This window comes from Procambarus clarkii, chromosome 90, assembly GCF_040958095.1.
Source record: "Procambarus clarkii isolate CNS0578487 chromosome 90, FALCON_Pclarkii_2.0, whole genome shotgun sequence".
NCBI lineage: Eukaryota > Metazoa > Arthropoda > Malacostraca > Decapoda > Cambaridae > Procambarus > Procambarus clarkii.
In genome coordinates this window covers 4,449,525-4,473,159 of record NC_091239.1, presented here as the reverse complement: position 1 = coordinate 4,473,159, position 23,635 = coordinate 4,449,525, and positions in this window count along the sequence as shown.

Sequence of the window (23,635 nt, the reverse complement as noted above, 5' to 3'; positions counted from 1 at the left end):
AGGAAAGATGATAAGATAATACCAGTGATGACAGTAGAGTAGGTAAGATAATAACAATGATGACATGAGAGTTGGTAAGATAATACCAGTGATGACAGTAGAGTAGGGAAGATAATACCAGTGATGACAAGAGAGAAGGTAAGATAATATCAGTGATGACAGGAAAGATGATAAGATAATACCAGTGATGAAAGTAGAGTAGGTAAGATAATACTAGTGATGACATGAGAGTTGGTAAGATAACACCAGTCATGAAGTAGAGTAGGTAAGATACTACCAGTGATGACAGGAGAGAAAGTAAGATAATACAAGTGATGACAGGAGAGTTGGTAAGAAAATACCATTGATGACATTATAGCAGTTAAGATAATACCAGTGATGACAGTAAAGATGGGAAGATAATACGAGTGATGACAGGAGAGATGGGAAGATAATACCAGTGATGACATGAGAGAAGGTAAGATAACACCTGTGATGACAGGAGAGAAGATAAGATAATATCAATGATGACAGGACAGATGGTAGGATAATACCAGTGATGACAGGAGAATAAGTAAGATAATACCAGTGATGACAGGAGAATAGATAAGATTATACAAGTGATGACAGGAGAGAATGTAAGATAATACCAGTGATGGAAGGAGAGATCGTAAGATAATACTAGTGACGACAAAAGAGAAGGTAAGATATTACCAGTAATGAAATGAGGGTAGGTAAGATAATATCAATGATGACAGTAGAGTAGGTAAGATAATACCAGTGATGACAGGAGAGAAGATAAGATAATACCAGTGATGACAGGAAAGTTGGTAAGATAATACATGTGATGACAGGAGAGTAAGTAAGATAATACCAGTGATGACAGGAAAGATGGTAAGATAATACCAGTGATGACAGTAGAATAGGTAAAATAATACTAGTGATGACAGTAGAGTCAGTAAGATAATACCAGTGATGACAGGAGAGAATAGGTAAGGTAATACAATTGATGACAAGAGAGAAGGTAAGATAATACTGGTGGTGACAGGAGGGTAGGTAAGATAATGCCAGTGATAACAGTAGAATAGGTAAGATAAAACCAATGATGACAGGAGAAAAGATAAGATAATACTAGTGATGACAGTAGATTAAGTAAGATAATACTAGTGATGACAGTAGAGTAAGATAATACCAGTGATGACAGGAGAGAAGGTAAGATAATACTAGTGATGACAGTAGATTAGGTAAGATAATACTAGTGATGACAGTAGAGTAAGATAATACCAAAGATGACAGGAGAGAAGGTAAGATAATACTAGTGATGACAGTAGAGTAATTAAGATAATAACAGTGATGACAGGAGAGGAGGTAAGATATTACTAGTGATGACAGTAGATTATGTAAGATAATACTAGTGATGACAGTAGAGTAAGATAATACCAGTGATGACAGGAGAGTAGGTAAGATAATAATAGTGATCACAGTAGAGCAGCAACGATAATACCAGTGATGAGAGTAGAGTAGGTAAGATAACACCAGTGATGACAGAAGAGTAGGTAAGATACCACTAGTGATGACATGACAGAACGTAAGATAATACCGGTGATGACATGAAAGAACGTAAGATAATACCAGTGATGACATGAAAGAACGTAAGATAATACCAGTGATGCCCAAAAGTAGGTAAAATAATAATAGTGACGATAGTACAGTAGGTAATATAATACCAGTGATGATAGTTAAGAAGGTAAGATAATACCAGTGATGACAGGAGAGAAGGTAAGATAATAGCAGTGATTTCAGGAGAGAAGGTAAGATAATACCAGTGATGACAGGAAAGATGGTAAGATAATACCAGTGATGACAGTAGGAGATAATACTAGTGATGACAGTAGAGTAAGTAAGATAATACCAGTAATGACAGGAGAGAAGGTAAGATAATACTCGGGATGACAGTAGATTAGGTAAGATAATACTAGTGATGACAGTAGAGTAAATAAGAAAATACCAGTGATGACAGGAGAGAAGGTAAGATAATCCTAGTGATGACAGTAGAGTAGCTACGATAGTACCAGTGATGACAGTAGAGTAGATAAGATAATACTAGTGATGACAGAAGAGTAGGTACGATAACAACAGTGATGACATGAAAGAACGTATGATAATACCAGTGATGCCCAAAAGTAGGTAAGATAATACCAGTGATGACAGAAGAGAAGGTAAGATAATACCAGTGACGACAGAAAAGTAATATAATACCAGTGATGACATGAAAGAACGTAAGATAATACGATTGATAATAATAAGATTGATGACAGGAGAGAAGGTAATATAATACTAGTGATATCAGGAAAGTAGGTAAGATAATACAAGTGATGATAGTAAAGTAGGTAAGATAATACCAGTGATGATAGTAAAGAAGGTAAGATAATACCAGTGATGACAGGAGAGAAGGTAAGATAATAATAGTGATGACAGGAGGGTAGGTAAGATAATACCAGTGATAACAGTAGAATAGGTAAGATAATGCCAGTAATGACAGAAGAGAAGGTAAGATAATACCAGTAATGACATGAGGGTGGGTAAGATAATACCAGTGATGACAGGAAAGTAGGTAAGATAATACCAGTGATGCCAGTAAAATAGGTAGGATAATAGCAGTGATTTCAGGACAGAAGGTAAGATAATACCAGTGATGGAACGAGAGACCGTAAGATAATACCAGTGATGACAGTAGAGTAGTTAAGATAATACCTGTGATGACAGGAGGGTGGGTAGGATAATACCAGTGATGGCAGGAGAGTAGGTAAGATAATACTAGTGATGACAGTAGAATAGGTAAGATAATACAAGTGATGACAGGAGAGAAGGTAAGATAATACCAGTGATGACAGGAGGGTGGGTAAGATAATACCTGTGATGACAGGAGAAGAGGTAAGATAATAACAGTAATGACAGTAGATTAGGTAAGATAATACTAGTGATGACAGTAGATTAGGTAAGATAATACTAGTGATGACAGTAGATTAGGTAAGATAATATTAGTGATGACAGTAGATTAGGTAAGATAATACTAGTGATGACAGTAGATTAGGCAAGATAATACTAGTGATGACAGTAGATTAGGTAAGATAATACTAGTGATGACAGTAGATTAGGTAAGATAATACTAGTGATGACAGTAGATTAGGTAAAATAATACTAGTGATGACAGTAGAGTAAGTGATATAATACCAGTGATGACAGGAGAGAAGGAAAGATAATACTAGTGATGACAGTAGATTATGTAAGATAATACTAGTGATGACAGTAGATTAGGTAAGATAATACTAGTGATGACAATAGATTAGGTAAGATAATACTAGTGATAACAGAGGAGTAAGTAAGATAATACCAGTGATGACATGAGAGAAGGTAAGATAATACTAGTGATGACAGTAGATTAGGTAAGATAATACTAGTGATGACAGTAGAGTAAGTAGGATAATACCAGTGATGACAGGAGAGAAGGTAAGATAATACCAGTGATGACAGATGAGTAGGAAAAATAACACCAGTGATGATATGAAAGAACGTAAGATAATACCAGTGATGACATGAAAGTACATAAGATAATACCAGTGATGCCCAAAAGTAGGTAAGATAATACCAGTGATGACAGTAGAGAAGGTTATATATTACCAGTGATATCAGGAAAGTAGGTAAGATAATACCAGTGATGACAGTAGAGTAGGTATGATAATACCAGTGATGGCAGGCGAGAAGGTAAGATAATATCAGTTGTGACAGGAGAGAAGGAAAGTTAGTACCAGCGATGGCAGGAGAGAAAGTAAGATAATACCAGTGATGACAGTTGAGTAGGCAAGATAATACCAGTGATGACAAAAGAGAAGGTAAGATAATATCAGTGATGACAGGAAAGAAAGTAAGATAATACCAGTGATGACAGGTGGGTGGGTAGGATAATACCAGTGATGACAGGAGAGAAGGTAAGATAATACTAGTGATGACAGGAAGGGTAGGCAAGATAATGCCAGTAAAAACAGTAGAATAGGTAAGATAAAATCAGTGATGACAGGAGAAAAGATAAGATAATACCAGTGATGACACTAGAGTTGGTAAGATAATATCTGTGTTGACAGGAGAGTAGGTAAGATAATACAAGTGATGAAAGGAAAGATGGTAAGATAATACCAGTGATGAAAGTAGATTAGGTAAGATAATACTAGTGATGACAGTAGTGAAAGTAAGATAATACCAGTGATGACTGGAAAGAAGGTAACATAATACTGGTGATGACAGTAGATTAGGTAAGATAATACTAGTGATGACAGTAGAGTAAGTAAGATATTACCAGTGATGACAAGAGAGAAGGTAAGATAATACTAGTGATCACAGTAGAGTAGCTACGATAATACTATTGATGAGAGTAGGGTAGGTAAAATAATACCAGTGATGACAGGAGAGTAGGTAAGATAATACCTGTGATGACTGGAGAGTAGCTACGATAATACCAGTGTTGACAGGAATGTAGGTAAGATAATATAAGTGATGACAGTTAAGAAGGTAAGAAAATACCTGTGATGACATGAGAGAAGGTAAGAAAATACCTGTGATGACAGGAGAGAAGGTAAGATAATACTAGTGAAGACAGTAGATTAGGTAAGATAATACTGGTGTAGAGTAATTAAGATCTGTAAGAACATGAACTGGGTAATTATAAATTGTATCCCTGAAATGTTTAAGTGCCCAGACAACTGCCAAGGCTTCTCATTCTGTTACGCTATAATTTTCCTCTTCTTTAGATAATGTACGGCTTGCACAAGCTATTGCGTGATCTCTGTGACCTTCTGTTTGAAGTAATGCAGCACCTAAACCTATGTCACTAGCATCTGTAACCAACGTAAAGGTTTAGAAAAATCTGGGTACCTAAGGACAGGTGACGAGATCAAGGCTGCATGAGTTTTTTTTTATGACTGATCCTGGGCCACTCCCCAAACAAAGGGTTCATCTTTTCTTTGCAACTTGTTAAGTGGGGCGGCTATAATAGAGAATCCAGCAATAAATGAGCGACAAAATCCTACAAGACCTGTGAACTGTCTTACGGCTTCTGCGGTACAAGGCGTTAGAAAATCACGAGCAGCAACAATTTTTTATTCATTCAATGTAATACCTGAAGGTGTAACTGTATGACCTAGGAAATTAATTTTCTCCTTTAAAAATGAACATTTTGCAAGCTCATTTTCAAATTTGCTTCTGCGAGCTTTGCAAGTACTTTCTCAAGGTTCTGGAAATGAGTCTGAACATCTTGCGACATGATTATGAGATCATTAAGGTAAACTAGAAGAGTACTTCCTATCAATCTACGAAATAGATTTGTCATGAGCTGTAAAAAGGTTATTGGACTGCTCCGCAAACCAAACGGTATTCTTTTGAAATGAAAATGGTCATTGGGAGTACTAAAGGCTGTCAATTGTTTACTTTCCTCATCAAGGGGGGATTTGCCAGAATCCCTGCAATAAATCTAATGTTGAGAATACTTTGTTTCGACCAATACTTTGCAACAAATCATATAGGACTGGAAGTTGGAAATGATCAGGTATCGTTACTCTGTTAAGCTTCCGATAATCGATTACAGGTCTCCAAGTCCCATCTCCCTTTGGTACAAGAATCAATGGAGCGTTCCATGGCGAATTACTCGATTCAATTACATCACTCTGTAACATTTTCTCTATGAGTCTATCTGCTTCTGCTCTCTGAGAATGAGGAAGACGGTAAGCTGGTACATAAATAGGCGTAGTTCCTTGTTCAAGGGGAATTTTAACAAATAAAAAAAAAAAAAAAAAAAAAAAAAAAATGTTTATTTAGGTAAGGTACATACATACAAGAAATTTTTACAAGGATTGGTTGACTTATAGGTAGAGCTAGTACATACAATGCCTAAAGCCACTATTACGCAAAGCGTTTCGGGCATGAAAAACTTAAATGACAAGCTTAATACTAATTGAGCATAAAGAGTAGAATGAAAACAAGAAATAAAACATAGCTGAAACAGCAGAACAAATACAATTATGTCGACAAACAGTGCTCTTTAAAAAAACAGACATTGGTTGACAATAGAAGGGTAAGGTAGGTTACAGGGAATTAATTAGGTATAGCTTCGTTTTTATCTTAAACTGGTAGAGAGAGGTACAGTCTTTAACATGGTTGGGAAGGTCATTCCACATTCTGGGCCCCTTGATTTGTAGAGCATTTCTAGTTTGATTAAGTCGTACTCTAGGAATATCAAAACTGTATTTATTTCTGGTGTAGTGCTCATGGGTTCTGTTACAACCTTCTATGAAGCTTTTGAGGTCAGGATTGGCATTATAGTTTAACGTTTTATATATGTATAATACACATGAGAGAATGTGCAGTGACTTAGTGTCTAACATATTCAGAGATTTGAGTAGGGGCACCGAGTGATGTCTGGGGCCAGAGTTGGATATTGTCCTAATAGCAGTTTTGTGTTGAGTAATTAGAGGACGTAAGTGATTTTGGGTAGTAGAGCCCCAAGCACAAATACCATAGTTTTATGTGTAATAAGAGGAGTGAGACCTAACTTTTCTCCTGGTAGAGCAACAACAGCTCTATTCCTGTTCAAAATTTCCAAAAGCTGAGCCACAGAGTCAGGAAAATCAGTAGGACTGAGGTGTTGCGCTTGCACCTCTGGCTGAGATCCCTGTTCTCCTGGCGTGAGTGTACAAACAGTATGATCCATGGAGACATCATCCACAACTCGCACCGGTAACGAGTAATGGGCAAAATTTACAACATGGGTACCAGACTGGAGATGGATGTCGGCATTACTAGTGTTTGCAATAAATAATGTAACAGTACCATCCTGCACTGTGTGTCAGGAGGGTTCAACAAATGTACCATTCACTTTACATGTTTCACTTTCCGCAATCACATCCGACAACTCAGGCACTCCCTGAACCTTAACTCTTATTCTGGTGAGACAATGAGGGTGTAGCACAGTGTTAGTAGCCGTGGAACCACTGACTTCAGAGATGGAAGCTGCCAGGCGAGCGAGACAACGAGAATCCGTTAAGGCGTCCCCTTCCAGAAAGTCCCGATACTCATTCTCCTTAACAACTGCACAACTACTATGCTTCAATCGAGTGCCTGATTTCTCGGGTATGCTACCACGACAATGATCTGACAAACCTACGCTTGCAAGGCGGGTGTCAACAAAATTAACGTAATCTGATTGAAGGTTGAACTCGTGGCCCTGTCGATACATGCTACACAAGGGTATGACGTGGTCTTTGATACTAATGTTCCAACGATGGGGAAACAGTGCAATATTTTCATCAATCATGGTGTACAGACCTAAGAGAATGTCTCCAGGAAAATGAATAATGTCAACAACTAAACATGTTATAGACAATGTGACATCATTGAACTTGAGTGGAAGGTCAATTTCACCCTGAACTTTTACTTTATTTCCTGAAATACCACTTAGAAAAGGTATGGGTGACTGTTTTAAAGTAGTAGGGTGCTTACTTTCAATGTCTCTAAGAGCTAAGGGCTTGACAATATTAATTTTTGCACCCGAGTCAAGAAAAACTTTTAAAACTCTACCATGTACAATGGCTGGTACAAGGGGACCATCACTTGAGACTGGACAAGTTACTACTTTTGACTAATGTTGTCTGGGATAACTGCGTCTTGTTTGGGTCAAATTTACTGTGGATCCGTCAACATCTACAACTGGTCTAGAGTCAGTGTCCTCCTCTGTCAAGTGTCCAAATCTATTTTGGGTAGCTACTGGATACACAGGGAGGGCACTAGGATTGGCTAGCTTGAATTGGTTAGCGGATGGCCTTGGGGGTTTCCCGACGACATGGAGTGAACATTCTGAGCTCCAGCATTCTGTGACTGAGCATTATAATTTGTAGTTGCATTATAACTGGGCTGGGAGTTGTAATTACGAGAGTTCTGATAATATCTTGGACGCTGTGTGCCTCGCCAAGACTGACCATGGGAGTTACGAGGTGGAGATGTCCTTTGCCTAGCTCTACAACCCGCAGTGTGGTGATCAACTTGTTTATGGTACGTGCAATATGGAAGCCTAGAATGATTAGATTGACGAGGGGACCGAGAGAATTGTCTAGGAGGTGATGATCAAGGGGCGGACCAACAGTCCCTTGCGAGGTGGTTACTCTTACCACAATGCCAACATGAGGGAGTGGATGGTTGTGGACTATGGCGTTTCGGCAATTTATGAGGCGGCGAATTTGACTGGGGGCTACGAGCATGGGTACGCTTCTGCGACCAAGAGTTTTGAGAATTTGTGGGAGGATGCTGAGAGCTTATTACTACATTTACAGTATCAGAGGGTGGCAACAGTTGAGCACTTCGAGGAGCTAGTTTATCGGCGGCATTGTTAATAGCCTCAAACACTTCCCCAATTTCATGTTTAACACCAAAATTTTGTTTCTCAACGATTGGTTTAGTATGCTCGGGGGCAAAATGCATTAAAATACCAAATGCTATCATCTTGGCCATAGCCTCAGGGGACAGATTATTGTCTTTATCTAACCAATTCGAATTATTCATAGCAGAAACTAAGGCATACAGATACTGATCGAGACGGCTAGTAAATGCATTAAACGATTCACCAGGCTGCATGGTGGCATTGGCAATTTTCTTAACTAACCTATACGGGTCAAGGTCTCCTTTATTAACAAAGCGCCGGCGAAAGAAATCCTTAAATTCGGGCCAAGACTGGAGGCTAACAATGGCTTTCTCATCAACAACAAAACGTGCATCACCTTTGGTTGTGTCCACGGCTGACCGTGCAATTGCTAAGTATTCGGCATCAGTAGGCTTAGAAAAACGTGCAACTGTTTTCGCTTCAACCTTACTAAACCATGAATCTAATAAGCGCGATTCTCCAGCAAAAAGAGGAATAGCCATTTCCTGAGCTGATCTCAGGCCATTGGGATGAGCAACTTCTCCTGTTGAGTCTGAAGGGGTTTCAACAGTGGTAGGCATTGTCACAGCCGTGGAAGTAATATTTGAACGCAGATTATAATTAAGTGCACCTGGCATCAGAGATAGTATACACAAAAATAAACACACACAAAAATATCAACTTGGCTAAAGTAAAAAAAAATGGCAGAAATAAAATTATTAAATTGGGCTAGGCAAGAAAATAATTAAGAACAATCAAATTGTAAACTAAATTTAGCAATCTTTCATTAAAAAATGACTGGAATTAGATGTATGTAAATTAATTAAACCAGACTAAGCACAGCAATTTAGAATAAAAACTGGGAAATGCAATTGCAAAATTTCATTAAAAGATTCAACACAACAAGTGGCAATGCAAGAAATATGGATGTAGCACATAAACTGGACACAGGAATGTATATAACTGCTATGGTAAAAATTTAAAATAAAATGCTTAAAGGATAAATTTCAAGTTAGGCCTGGAGAAATATAAAAAAAAAATCTATGTTCTATTGTCTATGGAAATCTCAAACAAATTTCTATTATGCAAAATAAACTGCTAGAAACAATTATTTCTTATTTCTCTCACCTTTGAATTCACTAATGACACTAGTAACAAGTAATGAATAATGGAAACAATGCAGGGAATATTGAAAGGACTCAGAGAAACTGTGGGAATGGAGTACTAAACCGGCTCCAATATTTAACAAGTCATTGAAAGGTTAATTCATAAGATATTTTGGATATAGTTGCGTTAAACCTCATTAAATCATAGCACACGATATCTTAGCTCATAATTACTTAACTCAGGGCTGCAGGATTTGCAATATAACAGTGGCCAAAACAAAAAACGGTGACGAGACGTGTGAAGAGGACCATGTGAGAGCTTGTTTACAAACTGGTGCGATGGCAGCGCTCCTGGCGGCGGTGGTACGAAGCTCCGTGGAGACCCCCAAGCTCGGAATTGATGTTGGGAGCGCGAAGATAAACTCGGAGACGACGATATTGCGACGATGGCGGTGGAGAACACAATTTTCTAGGAGAAGTTCACACAAAACAATGTAACAGGGGCTGGTGGCGATGATGAGAGGTGACGAGGTGTGTGAGCTTGGGAGGGAGGCAAGGTGACGACACTTAGTCAAACAATTGTAGTCTTTTTTTTCACCAATTCCTCTTGAATAACTGTACAACACCCACAATAATCAGTTGATACTTGCGACGATGGCTGACCACGATTTCAGTAGCTAGAACACTCACAAAGCTTAGATACTGTCAGCTTGGGCGGCGGTGGTGGTGGTGATGCAGGTTCCCACGTGGTGGCGCGAGATTCAAAAATGGCTGGCGCCGGAAGCTTCCTTCCTCCTCACTGATGAATGAGTGTTCTCACAGGATAATATTGACCCTGACTTCTGAATCGTTGGCCTGGAGTAGTGGTTGATGACAGGACCCCGGTCTGGCACAATATTTAATGCGTGGGTGGCAGGATGGCAGCTTATGTCGGTGGCGGTGGCGGCTGGGTACTTGAACTTTTGTTTCCAGAAAAAAAATTTCTGGGTCCCACTGCTGCTACCAGTATTCGTTTGCCTGGTTCGAGTAGAATGTAGACACAGTAGTGGCTTCTGTATATATTTATTGACCGAGACAACAAGGTATATATCTGGCCAACCGAGGTTCACCTACTCTGAGTCTGTGAGGAGAACTGAGGCTGCTGGGAGCATAGCTGATGCTCCTCTGTCTGGCATGACGTCAGAGGCCTACTTGCCTGTGATTGGTTACATTTTAACTGACATAGAATTTGAGTATAACAACTAGAGTAAATTGATTGTTGGAAATCATCACCCTATTTACCCAACATCCGACAGCGCTCGGTGATCAACTTGGGTACAGATATTTCATCGAATGACCTCACCTGTCGGGGCCACGTGAGCAACACAAATATGAACACGCTAGAATGGTCCCCAAGAAAATACGCAACTGAAAACTCGACATCCCAGAAGGATTTGATCCCAGACAGTCAGGAGGGCTATGTACCTTGGCATATCTAATACATTAGCCACTAGACCAAACTGACTGTTCAAAAATGGTGGAAGTCGTGAGATTATTTACCCAACATCCGACAGCTCTCAGAGCTCAACTTGGGCACAGATCTTTTATCGAATCACCTCACATTTTGGGGCAACGTGAGCAACACAAATGCGAACAAGCTTGAATGGTCCCCAAGAAAATACACAACTGAAAACTTCTTATTCCAAAAGGATTCGAACCCAGACAGCCAGGACCTCTATTCACCTTGGCGTATCTGGTACCTTATCCAGTAGACCAAATTGACTGTACAAAAACGTTGGAATTCGTGAGACTATTTACCCAACATTTGACAGCGCTTAGAGGTCAATTGAACACAGATATTTCATAGAGTTTCCCCACTTTTTGGGGCTGTTACGGACCCGAGCCAAGCGTCCGAGCACGGAGCAGTGACGACCGCGCCATCTGTGGGTCAGCTCCCGAAACCCCCTCCAAATGGACGACGCCATCTAGTGAGGACAGGATATACCAGCCACAGGGGCTGGTTTCCCGTCCTGATCAGCTCATAACATAGCCGCTGCTGACCTCTGGTGAGGTGACGCTTAGACAGCAATGCCATCTATGGAGTGGATAGGTGGGCGTTTGTGTCTAAGCCTGTAAGTGAGGTGCCCTAGGGTGTCCCTAGTACTGATGACATGTCTGGTACCTTAACCAGTAGACCAAATTGACTGTACAAAAACGTTGGAATTCGTGAGACTATTTACCCAACATTTGACAGCGCTTAGAGGTCAATTGAACACAGATATTTCATAGAGTTTCCCCACTTTTTGGGGCTGTTACGGACCCGAGCCCAGCATCCGAGCACAGAGCAGTGACAACTGCGCCATCTGTGGGTCAGCTCCCGAAACCCCCTCCAAATGGACGACGCCATCTAGTGAGGACAGGATATACCAGCCACAGGGGCTGGTTTCCCGTCCTGATCAGCTCATAACATAGCCGCTGCTGACCTCTGGTGAGGTGACGCTTAGACAGCAACGCCATCTTTGGAGTGGATAGGTGGGCGTTTGTGTCTAAGCCTGTAAGTGAGGTGCCCTAGGGTGTCCCTAGTACTGATGACGTGTCTGATTACAGAGTCGACCTGGGACTGCTGAATCAGATGGTGGATCAGTCTACCCAAGGCAGCAGTAGTATCTCCACGCATTTGCTGCAAAAGCTGTGAGTCACCCCCCCGGATGAACACTGTTGTGTTAGCCTGCCTGTGAGGTGGCAGAACCAGGGATTGTCATACCCGGGGCTGACTGGTGGAGAAGACTAGCCACTGGGGTGTTGTGGTGAGGAGAGTGATCTGTGGAATCACACGAGGCTCCTGCCTAGGGCTCGCAACCCCAGTATCGGTCGTGGAGTGGCCTACGCAGCGCAGCTGATTGGAACCTGCCAGCTACAGGCTGGATTTGTGGTTGAAGGCCTCCACGACGGTGCACCCAGTGGGACTGTGATTTGGCTGGCCTGTGGCCGGGGTAGACTCGTCTAGAGAATCTAAGGATTCATCGTGAAGCCACGAGAAGAGGACCAGGGCTACTCATCGTGAGCACCGTGGAGCATCCCTGTCTTCGGAGGAAGACGAGTTATTGTAAATAAGAAGTGTTGTAATAGCAACCCCGCGTGTGACTGTGATATATTTATTTATGGTGGTGGTAGCAATATATATTTATTTTGTGTATTTGTTTCCCTTCCCCTTTAATTTACTTGCGTTATGGAACACACCCCTTGGGAGCCACTACTAACTTGGGGCCGGATACCCAAACTCTAATAACATCAGAGAAAGAACCCAGTTGCGACCCAATAGGGCTGTAACAGGGGCCACTTGAACAACACAAATGCTAACAAGCTTGAATGGTCCCCATGCGAATATGCAAATGAAAACCCCTCACCTTGGAAGGATTCGAACCTAGACAGTCAGAAGATCTATGCATCATTGCGTATCTGGAACCTCAGCCACTAGAGTAAACTGACTGTTCAAAATTGTTGGAAATCATTACCCTATTTACCCAACATCCGACAGCGCTCGATAATCAACTTTTGCACAGATATTTCATCGAATGACCTCACCTGTCGGGGCCACATGAGCAACCCAAATATGAACACACTAGAATGGTCCCCAAGAAAATACGCAACTGAAAACTCGACATCCTAGAAGGATTCGATCCCAGACAGTCAGGAGGGCTATGTACCTTGGCATATCTGGTACATTAGCCACTAGACCAAACTGACTGTTCAAAAATGGTGGAAGTCGTGAGACTATTTACCCAACATCCGACATCATTCAGAGCTCATCTCGGAAACATCGAATTACCTCACTTTTTATGGTCACGTGAACAACACAAATGAGAACAAACTTGAAGGTTCCCCAATCCAATATGCAACCGAAAACTCCTCACCTCGGAAGGATTCGAACCTAGACAGCCAGAAGCGCTATGCATCATTGTGTATCTGGAACCTTAGTGACTAAAGCAAACTAACAGTAAAAAGTTATTAGAAATTATTAGACTATTTACCCAACATCTGACATCGCTAGGTGATCATCTTTGGCACAGATATTTCATCGAATCACCTCACCTTTTGGGGCCACGTGAGCAATACATATGCGAACAAGCTTGAATAGTCTTAAAGAAAATAGGCAACTGAAAATTCCACATCCCAGAAGAATTCGAACCCAGACAGCCAGGAGAACTATGCACATTGTCGTATCTGGTACCTTAGCCACTAGACCAAACTGACTGTACAAAAATTTTGGAAGTCATGAGACTATTTACCCAACAACCGACAGCGCTCCGAGGTGAACTTGGGAGCATTGAATTATCTCACTTTTTGGGGCCACGTGAGCATCACAAATGTGAACAAGCTTGAATGGTCCTCAAGTTAATATGACACTAAAAACTCCACACTCCAGAAGGATTCGAATCAAGACAGCCAGGAGCACTATACACCTTTGCATATCTGGTACCTTACCTAATACACCAAAACTGACTGTACAAAAATGTTGGAAGTCGTGAGACTATTTACCCAACATCCAACAGTGCTCCGAGGTCAACTTGGGCATAGAGATTTCATCGAATCACCTCACTTTTTGGGACCACGTGAGCAAAAAAAGGCGAATAAGCTTGAATTTTTCCCAAGCCAATATGCAACCGAAAACTCCACACACCAAAAGGATTCGAACTCAGACAGCGAGGACCGTTATACTACTTAGCACGTCTGGAACCATATTCACTGAAAACTCCTTTTCCCAAAAGGATTCGAACCCAAACAGCCAGGACCGCTATGCACCTTCGCGTATCTGGTACCGTATCGAGTACTCCAAACTGGCTGTACATATATTATGCAAGTCGTGAGACTATTTAACCAACATCCGACAGCGCTCAGAGATCATATTGGGAACATCGAATTACCTCACTTTTGGGAGCCACTTGAGCAACACAAATGCGAACAAGCTTGAATTGTCCCCAAGCCAATATGCAACCGAAAACCCCACACGCAAAAAGAATTCGAACCCAGACAGCCAGGAGCACTATGCTCCTTAGGATGCCTTGTTCCTTATCTACTAAACCAAACTGACTGTTCAAAAGTGTTGGAAGGTGTGAGACTATTTACCCAACATCCGACAGCGCTTAAAAGTCACCTTGAGCACAAATATATTACTGAATCACCTCACTTTTTGGGGCCACGTGAGCAACTCAAATGCGAACAAGCTTGAATGGTCCCAGAGAAAATATGCAACTGAAAACCCCACACCCCCAGATGGATTCAAACCCAGACACCCAGAAGAGCTATGCACCTTGGCGTATCTGTTACCTTTTCCAGTAGACCAAAGTGACAGCATAAAAATGATGAAAGTCGGGAGACTATTTAACCAACATCCGACAGTGCTCAGAGATCATATTGGGAACATCGAATTACCTCACTTTTGGGAGCCACTTGAGCAACACAAATGTGAACAAGCTTGAATGGTTGTTACGGCCCTTTCGGGACGCAACGGGGTTCTTACTCTGATGTCGTTTGAGGAAGATATATATCCGACCCCAAGCCAGTAGAGGCTTTCAAGGGATGCGATCCGTGACGCAAGTAACTTAAAGGGAGTATGAAAAGGAAGCTACGAACTTAATATAATATAATGTTCACCATCACCGTATAAATATATATATAATAAAAGAGTACACAAGGGGGAGGGGTATTAACACTTTACAAAGGGGATCAACACTGTAGTCTTCTGCTGGAGACTATGGATCCTCGAAGCTAGGTGCTGAGTCCGCGGTGCTTTCTTCGTGGCCTCAAGACGTGTCCTCTGAGAACGCCGAGTCTACCCTGGCCACAGGTCAGCCACAACAGGTCCACTGGGGGCACCGTCGTGGAGGCCGTCAACCACACGTCCAGCAGGTCTGCTGGCAGGTACTGAGCCAACAAGGCTGGTACGGCCACTCCACGCACGATAAAAGGGGTACGCCCTAGACAGGAGTCTCGTGTGATATCACCAATCACCCTCCTGTCCTCAATACCCCAGTGGATTATCGTCTCCAACCGTCGGTCCCGGGTAAATCCTTCCACTGCCACTCCACTGGCAGGCTTAACACACCACAGTGTTCTTCCGGGGGGACGACGTCACAACAGCTGCAGCAAACTTCACTGTATGGAGACTGGCTGCCTCGGGTAGACTGACTCCACCTTCAACACAGTGGTCCCAGGTCGGCTCTGTAAACAGACACGTCATCAATAACTGGGACACTAATACACCACACTCACAGGCTCAGATACTAACGCCTGACGTATCCAGCCCATAGATGGCGCTGTCGTCGGAGCACCACCTCACCAGAGGTCAGGAGCGGCGGTGTTGAGCGCTGAACCAGACTGGAAACTGGTCCTCGAGGCCAGTACACGCTGTCCTCACTAGGTGTCGTCGTTCGTTTGGCGGGGGTTTCGGGAGCTGACCCACAGATGGCGTGTTTGTCACTGCTCCAGGCTCGGACGCTGAATCCGGGTCCGTAACACCTCCCCACCAAAAAGAATTTGGTTTGGGGTTCTATAAAAAGAAACACAAACCAAATTAGTACGACGACACAACTCCAAATGGACACACATGCTTTATGATCTGGAATAGCGAGGCTGTCTCGTCCACAGAACTGTCCTACTGGGCAATTCCGGCTCAACGGGAACTTTAAATTTGAAGGCAAGGTCCTGCCTGGTGTAATCTTCCACATCTTCACCGTCTCCACCGAGATGTTAATCCGGAGCATAACCTCACACCTCTCAAGTAAGGATCGGTTTCGACACGATCTGGGGTGACTCGACACTTCCTTATGTCGTGGCACCGATGATGGCTGACCACAGACGGCATTTCTGGTGCCGGTCCGATGGTCCTTCAGGGAGACAGGAACCTGGAATACAGGGGTTTGATAATTCAGAGTGATAGCGACAGTGGGCAAGGCAGTACTTACTACATACTCTACTACTAGGCTTAAACCTAGTCCCAACAGGGCTGCTTGTACGTTGCAGATGGCATTCACTCTGCCACCGTCAGGTCGACCAACGTTCCGCATAACGCTGCTTTGAGGCTCGGCTATCACGCGAGGGGTGTCAACCTGTCGGAAACAGTCACTCATATTATCACATGTCGTACCTCCTGTATCATCTATTACCTCCCAGGTCCCTTCTTCAACTGCAACACTTTCAGTACAACTCTCCAATCCCTGGGACCTCTTCGCGATGTTCATGGAAGCCATCATTCGTCGGGTCGTCCACCGGTCCTCACTGAGAGCACAAACAAGAACACATACGAAAAACAAACAAAATACCGATAGGAAACATTTGGTAAGTCGAGGGATAAGTTTCCTGAGCTTGTCATGTCCATAGCCGGCACCATCCACTAGCCTGGCTTGGACAGAAGAGGGCACTAGACCTTTAGAACATACCTCTGACGTCTGGGGAATCTCTGGCTGGTCCACTACACACTGTAACTTGCCATACCGCAAGCACACCTCAGCCTTCGCTCCAGACTCGTTGGTATCCCTGGGTGTCTGCACACAAGGCCTCTTTTCTAGCTCAGGTACTTCTGCCATCGTAACCTCATGTTCCTTGTCGAGAGAATCAGGAGACACTACTAAATAACTGTCGATCTGCGGGGGAGAGGACAAATTAGACATGTTCAAATCCGTGTCTGTCTTTACCTGGACATTACCATTGCCTGTTGTCACCTCCGACCTTGCTGTTCTGGTAGACTCGTCCGCAACCTTGGGACGATTGGTGCTCCAATCTGTCACCAAGTCGTTGGCTAGTACCACGTCAATCCCAGCCACAGGGAGGGTATCGACTACTGCCAACTCACATGTGCCGCTGAAATAAGGCGAATCAAGATGTACTGGCACTAAAGGGGCGATGTACTGCGTCCTAGGAAACCCAACCAGGATCACCTCTGGTCTCCCATCTACACTTACTCCCTCGGGTAATGAGCTCTTCACGATCAGGGACTGGGCTGCTCCACTATCTCTGAGCACTACAATTGATCTATCAGTATGATCACTCGTTACATACCCGGTTGAAGTGTGAGGGGCCAACAAACTTGGTCCTTCCTGCGTCGTCGTAGACTGGTTTCCTACTGGTGATGTAACACAGCTCACCAACATCACCTCCCTTCGTGCGCTGCCACCTCTTCTACCTCGGCACCTAGCAGCTATGTGCCCTTTCTGCCCACAAGTCCAGCACACCATATTCCTCCTTGGACTACGGTGTTTCGGACTACTAGGACTTGTTCTTCGGGGGCTACTTGGGGGCGTCTTCTTAGCGCTTCGTGGGACGGGTCTTTCTTCTTCTTCGTCGTGAGGTCTGTCAAACCGGCGCTGGTAATTCCTCGGGACGTACTTAGCAGACGGCCTATGAGTCAGGATATACTCTTCAGCCATGGTGGCTGCTGCACTCAAGGTCTCTACCTGCTGTTCCTCCAAGTACGTCTTGAGGTCTCCAGACAAACAATCCTTGAAGTCCTCGAGCAGAATCAGCTGTTCGAGGTCTTCCCTGGTCTCCACCTTCCGAGAGGCACACCATTCCTGGAAAAGTCGCTCCTTGATCGTGGCGAATTCGGTAAAAGTGTGCTCTGAGGTCTTCTTCAGGTTTCTGAACTTTTGCCTATATGCCTCAGGTACCAATTGGTACGCCATGAGCACCACTTTCTTCACCATATCGTAATCGCCGGAGTCGTCAAGGGATAACGTAGAGTAGGCGATTTGGGCCTTCCCAGTCAAAACTGACTGTATCATGATGGCCCAATTCTCCCTTGGCCACTCCAAAGAGGCAGCGACTTTCTCGAAGGCTGCAAAGAATTTTGACACCTCCTTCTCATGGAATTTGGGGACCATTTTGATGTTGCGTACCGGATCGAAGCTACTGGTGTCCGTTGTTTGCCTCCGACCACCGCCTAATCGCAAAACTTCTAGTTCATGTTGTCTCTCTCTTTCCTCTTTGTCTCGTTCTCGTTCTTCTCTCTCTCGTCTCTCTTCTCTTTCTCGTTCTTCTCTCTCTCGTTCTCGTTCTTCTCTTTCTCGTCTCTCTTCTCTTTCTCGTTCTTCTCTCTCCCGTCTCTCTTCTCTTTCTCGTTCTTCTCTTTCTCGTTTCTCTTCTCTTTCTCGCTCTTCTCTTCTTTCTTCTCTTTCTAATTCTAAACGCCTCATTGCCAATTCTTTTTCTTTCATCTCCATTTCTTTATTTTTCATCTCCACTTCTTTATCTTTTAATTCTCGTTCCATTTCTAACTTCTTCCATTCAATTTCCCGATTAATTTCTAGGGCACGCATCTTGACTGTTAGGAAGCTGATATTAAGCTCGCCGGCATCACTGTCAACGTCGCTGCCCTTATCTTCCTTTTCCGTGGAAGCCATTTCCTCACCTTCCCTTGTACTAGGAGTCTCGCTTCCCTGTTTCTCTTCTGCCTTCAGGTGCCGGTGAACCTTGGACAAGATCTCCACACGGGAATCACTGGCACGGATCTTGATCTCCAGGTAGGCGCTCACTAGTACAAGTTCCGGTTTGCTCAGATATTTTAATCTGGCAAGACAATCTTCTCTGTTCAGAAAAGCCTGAACCTCGTCCAGATCGTCAATGGTAGCTTTGTCTGCCATTGTCACAGGTGGAACACTTAACGAGCACTTAACACACCGAGCACTGTTCTACGTCAATATTGCACTTTATCGCACCAAACACTGCACTTGCCAATATTGCACGTAATCACTTCGGGCACCGCACTACCCAATATTGCACTGAGTCCAAGCGAACACTTCGCTCTACAATATTGCACCGAGTCCAAGCGAACACTTCGCTCTACAATATTACACTAAATCACTGAGCACCGCACTAGGCAATATTGCACTTAATCGCTTAATCACAGCGAGCACCGCACTGCACAATATCGCACTTAGTCACTCTTTCGCACCGCACAGGACGTATAATGTCACAATCGTCACACACAGGGGGAATTATATACAGGGATTACGCCACTTCACCACCCCTGTCAAACATACTTAACAAGGGGACGGATCCCGCTGGGGATGCCAATTATGTTACGGCCCTTTCGGGACGCAACGGGGTTCTTACTCTGATGTCGTTTGAGGAAGATATATATCCGACCCCAAGCCAGTAGAGGCTTTCAAGGGATGCGATCCGTGACGCAAGTAACTTAAAGGGAGTATGAAAAGGAAGCTACGAACTTAATATAATATAATGTTCACCATCACCGTATAAATATATATATAATAAAAGAGTACACAAGGGGGAGGGGTATTAACACTTTACAAAGGGGATCAACACTGTAGTCTTCTGCTGGAGACTATGGATCCTCGAAGCTAGGTGCTGAGTCCGCGGTGCTTTCTTCGTGGCCTCAAGACGTGTCCTCTGAGAACGCCGAGTCTACCCTGGCCACAGGTCAGCCACAACAGGTCCACTGGGGGCACCGTCGTGGAGGCCGTCAACCACACGTCCAGCAGGTCTGCTGGCAGGTACTGAGCCAACAAGGCTGGTACGGCCACTCCACGCACGATAAAAGGGGTACGCCCTAGACAGGAGTCTCGTGTGATATCACCAATCACCCTCCTGTCCTCAATACCCCAGTGGATTATCGTCTCCAACCGTCGGTCCCGGGTAAATCCTTCCACTGCCACTCCACTGGCAGGCTTAACACACCACAGTGTTCTTCCGGGGGGACGACGTCACAACAGCTGCAGCAAACTTCACTGTATGGAGACTGGCTGCCTCGGGTAGACTGACTCCACCTTCAACACAGTGGTCCCAGGTCGGCTCTGTAAACAGACACGTCATCAATAACTGGGACACTAATACACCACACTCACAGGCTCAGATACTAACGCCTGACGTATCCAGCCCATAGATGGCGCTGTCGTCGGAGCACCACCTCACCAGAGGTCAGGAGCGGCGGTGTTGAGCGCTGAACCAGACTGGAAACTGGTCCTCGAGGCCAGTACACGCTGTCCTCACTAGGTGTCGTCGTTCGTTTGGCGGGGGTTTCGGGAGCTGACCCACAGATGGCGTGTTTGTCACTGCTCCAGGCTCGGACGCTGAATCCGGGTCCGTAACAATGGTCCTCAAGCCAACATGACACTAAAAGCTCCACACCCCAGAAGGATTTGAACCCAGACAGCCAGGAGCGATATACACCTTGTCGAATCTGGTACCTTATCCAGTAGACCAAATTGGCTGTACAAAAATGATGGAAGTCGTGAGTTTATTTAACATACATCTGACAGCACTCAGAGATCAACTTGGGCACAGATCTTTCATCGAATCACCTCACTTTTTGGGGACACGTGAACAACACAAATGTCAACAAGCCTGAATGGTCCCCTTGCCAATATGCAACCGAAAACTCCACACCCTGAAGGATTCGAACTCAGCCAGGAGCCCTATGCACCATTGCGTATCTGGAACCTTAGCCACTAGACCAAACTGATTGTACAAAGATGTTGGAAGACGTGAGATTATTTACCCAACATCCGACAGTGCTCAGAGCTTAACTTGTGCACAGATCTTCCATCGAATCACCTCACTTTTTGGGGCCACGTGAGCAACACAAATGCAAACAAGCTTCAATGGTCCACAAGAAAATACACAACTGAAAACTCCTTATCCCAAAAGGATTCGAATCCAGACCCCCAGGACCTCTATTCACCTTGGCGTATCTGGTACCTTATCCAGTAGACCAAATTGACTGTACATAAACGTTGGAATTCGTGAGACTATTTACCCAACATTTGACAGCGGTTAGTGGTCAATTGACGACAGATATTTCATAGAGTTTCCCCGCTTTTTGGGGCCACTTGAACAACACAAATGCTAACAAGCTTGAATGGTCCCCAAGCGAATATGACACTGAAAACTCCTCATCTTGGAAGGATTCGAACCTAGACAACCAGAAGTGCTATGCATCATTGAGTATCTGGAATCTCAGCCATTAGAGTAAACTGACTATACAAAATTGTTGGAAGTCATTAGACTATATACCCAAAATCTGAAAGCGCTCGAAGATCAACTTGGGAACATCGAATCACCTCACTTTTTGGGGACACATGAGCCAAACAAATGTGAACAAGCTTAAATGGTCCCCAAGCCGATATGGCACCAAAACCTCCACACCCCAAAAGGATTCGAACCCAGACAGACAGGAGCGCTATGCACCTTGGTGTATCTGGTACCTTATCCAATATACCAAACTGACTGTTTAAAATAGGTTTGAAGTCGTGAGACTATTTACCCAACATCCCACAGCGCTCATCGGTCAACTTGGTCAAATATATTTCAGCGAATCACCTCACATTTTGAGACCCACGTGAACAGCACAAATGAGAATAAGCTTGAAAGGTCCCCAAGCCAATATGCAAACGAAAACTCCTCACCTTGGAAGGATTCGAACCTAGACAGCAAGACGATCTATGCATCATTGCGTATCTGGAACCTCAACTACTAGAATAAACTGACTGTTCAAAATTTTTGGAAATCATTACCCTATTTACCCAACATCCGACAGCGCTCGGTGATCCACTTGGGCACAGATATTTCATCGAATGACCTCACCTGTCGGGGCCACGTGAGCAACACAAATGTGAACAAGCTAGAATGGTCCCCAAGAAAATAAGCAACTGAAAACTCGACATCCTAGAAGGATTCGATCCCAGACAGCCAGGAGGGCTATGTACCTTGGCATATCTGGTACCTTAGCCACTAGACCAAACTGACTGTACAAAAATTTTGGAAGTCATGAAACTATTTACCCAACAACCGACAGCGCTCCGAGATGAACTTGGGAGCATTGAATTATCTCACTTTGTGGGGCTACGCGAGCATCACAAATGTGAACAAGGTTGAATGGTCCCCAAGAAAATACACCACTGAAAACTCCTTATTCCAAAAGGATTCGAACCCAGACAGCCCGTACCTCCATTCACCTTGGCGTATCTGGTACCTTATCCAGTAGACCAAACTGACTGTACAAAAATGTTGGAAGTTGTGAGACTATTTACCCAACATCCGACAGCGCTCAGAGCTCAACTTGGGCACAGATTTTTCATCGAATCACCTCACTTTTTGGGGCTACGTGAGCAACACAAATGCGAACAAGCTTGACTTGTCCCCAAGCCAATATGCAACTGAAAACTCCACCCACCAAAAGGATTCGAACCCAGAAAGCCAGGAGTGCTATGCTCCTTAGCATGTCTTGTACCTTATCCACTAGATTACTCTGACTGTACAAAAATGTTGGTAGTCGTGAGACTATTTACCCAACATCCGACAGTGCTTAGAGGTCAACTTGGGCGCAGATATTTCATTGAATCAACTCACTTTTTGGGGCCACGTGAACAACACATATGCGAACCAGCTTGAATGGTCCCCAAGCCAAAACGTAAACTCCCCTTGTAAACTCAAGGGGAGTGTAAGAAGACATAGTTCAGCTGGTGAAGAGGGCGCCAGGAGCTAGGGCCATCAAGTCTATGACCAAGGGGCTGACACTGGAAGGAGCTGCTCTAGAGTTCCTATGGGTTGTCCCGTGGTACAACTGCGGTAAGCTGAAGTGACAGGGGTCTAATCCACGGTGCAGGGAAAGTACGTCGTGCACGAGATCACTAAGTGTGTCAGGGAGTTCACGTGTGCGAGGGAGGAAGATGTCAGCAGTTCCAGCTTCTCACGTCAGAAGAAGGGACTGCCAAGAGAAGACCTGGCATGGTCATGACACACTAAACTACGAGTCGCCGAGAAAACCCTATAAGCCGGATCCCTGGTCATCGAGGAGCAGATCTACGAGCCAAGCATCCTGACTGCCATCACGAGGAGGAAACTATGACTATTTGTAGCAGAGAGAATCAAGGTAGATAATCTTTCCCTCTCCGTTTCCCTTGAGCTAGGTGAAGTTAGTTCATTATTATTAGTAGTAGTACTAGTATATATTGTTAGGCGATCACATGTGTTAACATATATGTAGGAATTTAAACATGTGTGAATTTATTTCAGGTATGAACTAATAGTACATATTATGGAAGAACATTATCCACTCACGTTGTGAAGAAGTGAACCAAATATTTGTGCCAGC